Source organism: Paralichthys olivaceus, chromosome 10 (assembly GCF_024713975.1).
Source record: "Paralichthys olivaceus isolate ysfri-2021 chromosome 10, ASM2471397v2, whole genome shotgun sequence".
Lineage (NCBI taxonomy): Eukaryota > Metazoa > Chordata > Actinopteri > Pleuronectiformes > Paralichthyidae > Paralichthys > Paralichthys olivaceus.
The window spans coordinates 13,708,423-13,716,026 of record NC_091102.1 but is presented as its reverse complement, the minus strand read 5'-3'; the positions used below and the strand labels follow the sequence as shown (position 1 = coordinate 13,716,026).

Genomic DNA, 7,604 nt, shown 5'->3' with positions numbered 1-7,604 from the left:
AAACCCAGCATGAATGCATGAGGATGGAAAACTAATGGGAATTTTTAAAGTTGAAAAAATTTAGGAAAAAATAACTTTTTGATTCTATACATGAATGGTCACTGAATGCTGCTGATTATAAATGAAGTGAATCCTATCACAGTCATATACAGTGAGATTTCAGACAGCACTCTCCTTTGCCTTTGTCATTTCAGTGTAGAGTCTCTGTAGTGTGAAATCCAAGGAACAATAGATTCTTCCAGTTAAACTTGCCCGATGAGCCATAAAACAAAAACGTTGAATCACATACTGTAGGTCTGCATGCACATAATCACCCACAGGAGGACACAAACCCACAGACACATAACCAGCTCCAGCTCAACGCCACACAGTCTAAAATGTGGAATAATAATCTGTGGGGTCTCATCAGGGCCAGAATTATCCTCTATCCATAATGAAAATGAGGCTCTTTCAGGTGAAGAAGTTATCTGGAGTTCATCATCAGCTATGACGGCCTTAATAGGGATGGGCTTAGCTCTGGTTGAATCATCTCAGTATGAATAAGAGATCACCAGGTCACCGAGAGCCAAAATCCTCTCCAATTCAAATTCAGCAAGGTCACTATTTGGGTGAGCCATAACTATTTTCTGCATTATGTTTCATTTATAACCTTGTAGCTAAAATGTCAGAATCATGAATTAAGTATTTCTACTAGTTCACTCCAGTGACTACATTTAATTAGAGATCCGCGAAAAAAGAAAGATGAAAAAATCTGATTGGTTTTCTCCTGTACTCTTGAAAAATAAGCTATTGAAAAATCTCCACATTCCCCCTATCAGGGATGACCTTGACTTTTGGAGGATTTTGTGAATACAAATGTTACTGTGCAGCAGAAATGAAGCAAGACAAAGAATACACCAGTTTGTGCCAAAAATGAATCATATTCACAGTCAAAAATAACTAGAGAGATAATATGATCCAAATAAACTTCTCTATAGGGTTTCATAAGTGAATTTAATTCATTTTTCACTCATTAAGTATGTCACGTTATTGTGGAATCACATTTGAAGATGCTCACCTTGTTCATCATGATATCACTGTTAAGAATATAATCAGTACCCATTCATTTAAAAAATAAATTGATCTGATATAAGACCTACAGCAGATGGGATAGGATGCAAAGAAAACCCAAGGCACTTCCTTTTCAACATTTGTTTTTCTATTCTCTTTTATTAACATGGCTTGGTCACAACCCACAATCCAATACATACACCAAATAGCCTTCTTTATGGCTTTATGTGTTATGATAACAAAGGTATTTTACTTGTTTCAAAGCAAAGTGCAATATTTATTTCCCTTTGGATTTTTGGGTTAAGGGTTAGGGTTAGTAACCCTTAACCCTAATCTACACTCACAGTATGTATATATATGTATATATATATATAAAGAGAAATGTACTGTCCAGCAATATTTTTCAGGTTTCAGAGTAGGTCAAATTTAAATGCTCTCCTATGTGGCATATCCAGTAAATGGCTCTGGCGTGTTTGCACCATAGTGGCCATTTTCCTCTTGCGCACACTACTTCATGTTTACTTCCAATGTGTTTCAGGCCTTGGAGAGCCTACACAAAATGGCCCCTTGTTTTCAAAAACAGTCAGAGTGACTGATAAAAGGCTTTCGGAGCTCTGAAGTGTGCCGGCCTTTGCATCAAAACCCAGTCCTCCCACAGGACTCACTGCTGTTTTGAAGTGAGGCACAGCTTGTCCATGGTGTCACATCGTATTTTCCCTCTGTCGCCGAGCCTGGGCCATTATCTTCAGCCAAACTTTGACTATTCTAAAAAGAAATCATAACAAAACTTTCATTTTATTCTGTATAATATCATGTAAGATTGTGTAAACAAGAACGCTTAATGGTGATAACACCTAATGTAACATAAGTTGCATATTCATATTATAAAGAATTATTAAATAGGATACAATGCACACGCATGTGTGTAGCCTTCATGGAAAAGCTGATTATAATGTAAACTTTGGCTTTCAGCCATCAGACACTATTCTGAGGATGTGGACAGTATCCACAAGGCTTCCCTCAATACAACAGTGGCTAATGGATTGGCCAGACTAATAAATTGTATTACCGATCAATGTTTGCTCATGAAAGCATGTTGAAGACCTTTCCACACAATAAAAGTATCTGATCAGCGTCCAACCACTGAATGGGGGGTGAGATGGGACACTAATTCTCTGAGCTACCATTTTATCAATCAATCCTTGAAACACAGTGAAAATGTTGAAAAGAGTTTTAAGCCTAATAACTAAAACATACTACATTTTCTATGTTGAAAACATTTTTTATGTTGACAGACTAAGTCCAAAGGGGAATAGTATAGAGAGCCAAAAGTCAAAAGCCAAAAAGGAAAATGGTCGTTTAACAAAGGCAAGCGGGCAGAACAAGAATCAAAGGCTGGAGCAACAAGGTTGCTCATGGGGCGCATTAGACAGTTGAGCAATGGAGTGTAGATTTTTGGCTTGTATAAAAAGGTGACAGCAGGTAAAGGCAGGAACGCACCAATGAATTCCAGGACAGAAATGACAGGAAAGGTTAGTAAACATGTAGACATAACCCTAACTACAGGGTGTGCCCCTGGGATTGTGGAAAGTGTTACAGACAATCAATAAGTAGAGAATCATATTCTGTAACCAATGGGGCTGGTGGAGAATAAAAGGTCTTTAGCTACATTTCTTAAAATGTAAAATGACATTTGTGCCATGATGTTTTTGTAATATGCATGACAAGCTTGTTTTGTCCAAAGCTAAAAGACGTGATATCTGGCTGCACCTCATGAGTCCTGACAGTAGACTCAGACTTAAAAATGGCCCTGGACTCTCACACCCAGACCGGACCATCTGTGGGCTGCTCAAACACAAAAACAAAAGTAAACTCAAATCGGTCCACTGAGAATCTGACTACGGTACCACAATTCAATCCTGCATGACTCCAGCCTATTCACAGGGAATGAGAAGCGCCACGGTATGTAGGGTTGTGAGTTGCTGCGTAATCAAGGTGGGATGACAACGCATCTGCTCATGACAGAGAGAAAGAATATTTCAGTGGCCCACTGAGCGACAGGCCCACAGGCCAGTTCAAGTTCCCTATAAACGGTTAGTAATTCAGCTGAGCTATTGTTGAACATACTAAAACCCTTTTATAAGACATTCATGTATATACAGCGGTTACATCTTATCAGAACTATTTCTTTTATTCTAGGAATGTTGACAGATTTCTTTATTATACCTTACCCGCAGCCTGCAGTCAGACAATGACTAAATATACAAGTACACACAGAAAAACTAAATATAATGTAAGGCTTATTTTCTTGCTGTTCTCTTTCTCGAATATATAATCAGGCAAAATATTCACAATAACAGAATCAGTTTTAGTATTTACCTAAAATGTTTCTATTGGTGCTTATTCTTGCTATGTGTTTATAAATGCTTTACTTCAGGGGCGAACTGGGACAATAATGCAGGCTGGGAATTTGACCCCACTGCAGGTCACCAAACCTCTAAATTTGCAGGCTTACTCTATTTTTGATGTAACAGTTACCAGACTAGTTATACATTTGGCCACTATATTCATCTGGGAAGAAAGTTATCCAAACTACAAAAAACATTGGTTGCCAGATAAGTGGAATAGAGAGGTCTGTCAATTTATTCCATGCTTGATTTATTATTGCTGGTCAAGTTGACCCAGGCCTGAACAACCTTCAGGTGTGCAGTCCGTCACTGCTTTACTTTGCAGAACGTTACTTTCTGCCACTACAATAACGAAAAACAAACTTAATTTTCCTTATGAACACTGCGTTTGAGACTGATGGATCAACTAGTGCAAACAAAGCAGCTTTTGTGCACACACTATTATCTCTACTGTAATTTTCAGGTTTAAATGCGACTTAAGGGGGCTTCGGTAATGTAATCAGGCTCCTCACAAAGTGTTCTTTTATCACAAAGGACACCTGTCAACAAAACATCTCATCTATGCACACACTAGTAGATAGAGTCATAACCCCGAGTGCAGTGAGATAGCATCATTCAGCAATACACCATTATCCCTCCTTACCATTCTTTCCCTCGACTCCACTAGACTTTAATCATTTATTAATTTCCCTTGTGGTCTGAGTGAAGGCATCATGGTCTGAATTTAAACTGCCAAGATCAGAGGATTGGAGTGTCACTTTCTCATATGAGAAAGAATATGGAATGTGGGGCTTTCATCCCAGCAATCAGCCAAATCCACCATGGACAAGCATAGCAATATAGCAGTGAGTGATTGCTAGTCTATAAGAAAAACTGCAGAAGAAAATCTGCAGGGTGACAAGAGAGTATATACTGCACATATACAGTATCGTATCCTTCTTTTATGTGGAGAACCAGTCTGCATCTAATGCTGTGTGTGATGGTACACTGTATAGTGTCCTCCACAGCCTAACACTGAGGCGGAGCGGATTGTTCATTTATTTAACATGTATAAGAGGCAGCCGGATGTAGATTTGATGGCGCTTTATCCGAAATCCACAGTCACAAGTGGAGCCAGCATAAATAGCAGGGCTCTGGAGATCAGCCCAGATCTCGGAGAGACCTTCAACGGTGGAGGTGGTGTGAGTGTGGGTCAGACATCCAGGAAAGTGCCCCGACAGCAAAAGGGAGTCAGTTGAGGCGTTAGACCCAAACTGAATCAGTGCGATTCAGCATGCACAAGAGGAAACCCAGACACCCAATGACAGCACACACTCCAAAATAAGTGGGTGACGGGAGTCAAGTGCATCAACAGATTCAGTTGTGAAGGGTATCCTGCAACAAACATTTTTTGTATCGCTACAGTCCACTGTGTATCCCTGATAGACATGAGAAGACAGAAGGGAAAACAGCTCTCAGATTATCATATGATTTCTTGTTTTTCCTGAAAGATGAAGAAATTGAAGACATTCTGTATTCAGGTCAACACATGCAGTAATTTTCGCTCTCCTGTGTGCAGTGCAAAGTGCTCTTTCTAGCAGCTCAATTAGTATGCTGCTGGGATATTGTGGGCAAATTAGAGACTGTCCAGCTCACCATCCACCACATGTTAGAAAATCCAAGCTATCTAGAGCGGCATACTTTGGGTGAATAGGATCAAATGCCTCAAATCAAAGTTTCTCTGGTTCGCCCAGGTCCCCCTATGTTGACCTTCATTGACCAGAGAGGCAGCAAAGTATTCTTCCCTCCTAATCTTCATATTTATTGATGTATTATTCATTGCTGTCATACCTGGAAAGTGTTGTAGCTCTGTGTGCAATTTAAATGAGTTGCCGTAGGGCATTACACTTATAGAAAAATCCATAAATGCAGGCCTGCATGTTACAATATGCTACATGAATTCATAATTCTGCCTTTAACTTTTTACATACATGTAAACTACTGACCGAATGGCACTTGGCAAGGAGCACCAGTTAGACAGTTACACAGTATTGTGGCACAGTTCAGTTTATCCTATTTATTGTCCCTGTCCTCCCTCTGCTGTCTACGACATAATTCAGAAGTGATTTGAAAACTGTGCACATTATGCTCAAGGCTAAACTCTAGGTCTGTCCCCAAACTGTATGAAAATGTATACAACTCCATATCCCTTTCTTTCTGTTCCCAAAGTAAACAAAACTGAACATTGAGAAGCAGCATTCCGTTCTTTAATGCTCGACAGTTACCCGAGAACGGCAGGTCTGCGGCAACTGTTATTTATTTTGAATCAATGCTGGAGACTGTGGAGTTTGTCATGGTCTTTTATTGAATCAAATAAATACTCATTTCTAAAGCACTCTTTTATGTTTACTGTTTTCTTTTTATTATATTTCATTACTTTTTTATTCTCTATTTATCTTTTTGTTTAAATTTCTTATTTTTCAATTGTAGTGTATTGCTTTTACAATTCCTGACGATGCCTTTTATAACTTATGTAAAGCACTTTGAATTGTCTTGCTGTTGAACTGTGCAACACAAATACATTTGCCTTGTAAGCTGCTTCACAGTCTAACATTGCTCTGGGGTGCCCCAATATCCAGGATAGACTGAAGGCTAGTTTGTTGTTAAGACAACAGGACATGCACTGGATCACATGCACAGTGCATTTTAAGAACATTGTCTGCTGTGGAACAAGGCCTGTTGCACTCATAAGGGATATTTCAGGATTTTTCTCTCTCTACATTTCTCTCAATGTCTTACACGTAGAAACAACAGCACTTTTTTTTCAGCAACGACAGAGCAGGAGTGAGTGAGTGATTTTAAAGGATGCCTTACATCAAAATGACTCTAACAGGGCAAACTGTGTCTGTTCTCGAGCCCTGAATGAATTCACTTTTCATGGGGGCAGTGGTTATTGATGAACCCTTGCATGTCCCATAGTCTTTTATGTCCTGCCAAATGAAACCACAATAGAGCCAAGCAGTTTTTACTACAAACACACACACGCACGCACACACACAGACTGCTTAAAAACACAGTAGTGCACATACACAAACTCACAAGAAGTTCTTAGAAAAGGCTGCACATAAGATGCTTCATCTGCCAAGACACTAAATCATTCATAAATCCAAACTAAAAATGAATTATATTTTCTTGTTTTATTCCTTTTCCCAAGAGTTAATACAAACAGCAGCAACAACAAAATACCTCTGCAGCATTCATTCATAAATGACTTGCTGTAATGTTTGATGAATAGCATATTTATATCTATTTGCACGGACTATAGCAATAATTTGATTCATCTGGCTTCCTTTGTTTACTCTTCCATCAGTCATTCTGGCCCATCCCAAGCAGCGAACCCAATAGTTCTTTTAAAAGCTGAAGGAGCCCAACACAAGAGAGTTAAATATTTATCCGAAGCTTTTTACAGAAAACAAAAGGCAAACAATGTGGCCCTATATAGAAAACAAACCAATTTGCAATGCTTCAACCAGATTATTCCAGCTGTGTACTCTTTTGTTGTTTTATTAAATAGATCTTTGAGCTCGTGTCTCTAAATTGAAGCTATGAGAGCTGATTATCACTCATTGATAGAATTCCTCAGTAACTCAGTGTGTCACTGTAAATTATGGCGTCAGCTGAGGACGTGCTGCAACACGGGAGCTGCGTAGCTTAATATAGACCAAAACACCGTCAAATTAAATAACTGTGTCCACGTTACAATGCTTACTCTCAAGATAAAATCCAGAGAAAACTAATGTAATGTGATAACTAGCGGAATGGGAGATGAGATTAAGACAGTCTAGCGAGACACGGATGTGCAAAGCTGTAAGATATACGGAGGTAGACCGAGCTCATAAATAATGTCCACCAGCAGGGAGAGGACAGATGCATTAGTTTAATTCACTTATATAATCACAGAAATGCTGCCATTCGTATATAGCATCACAATAAATGAGCTGAGCCGTCCCCGCTATGGAAATTGTCTATCTGCTTGGATCATCAAACAAAAAGCAAAGGGTTTGGCAATCTAACCAAGATCAACATAATGAATGCACAGCTTGGATGTATTCTCTACCCTAATGTATGAGGGCTAATTAAAAGTATCCTGACATAATGGTCTGATAT

The 7,604-nt window shown here is 39.0% G+C and overlaps 1 long non-coding RNA gene across 3 annotated transcripts in view; it reads right to left on the bottom strand.

Moving 5' to 3' along the window:
• Positions 1-1,209: 1,209 nt before the first annotated feature.
• The window catches only part of LOC109631214 (uncharacterized), a 110,061-nt gene continuing 103,666 nt past the window's right edge, over positions 1,210-7,604 (bottom strand). For all 3 annotated transcript variants that reach the window (XR_011244424.1, XR_011244421.1, XR_011244423.1), the window contains one exon: positions 1,210-1,815. This is a non-coding gene — a long non-coding RNA (uncharacterized lncRNA). The remainder of the gene's footprint in view (positions 1,816-7,604) is intronic.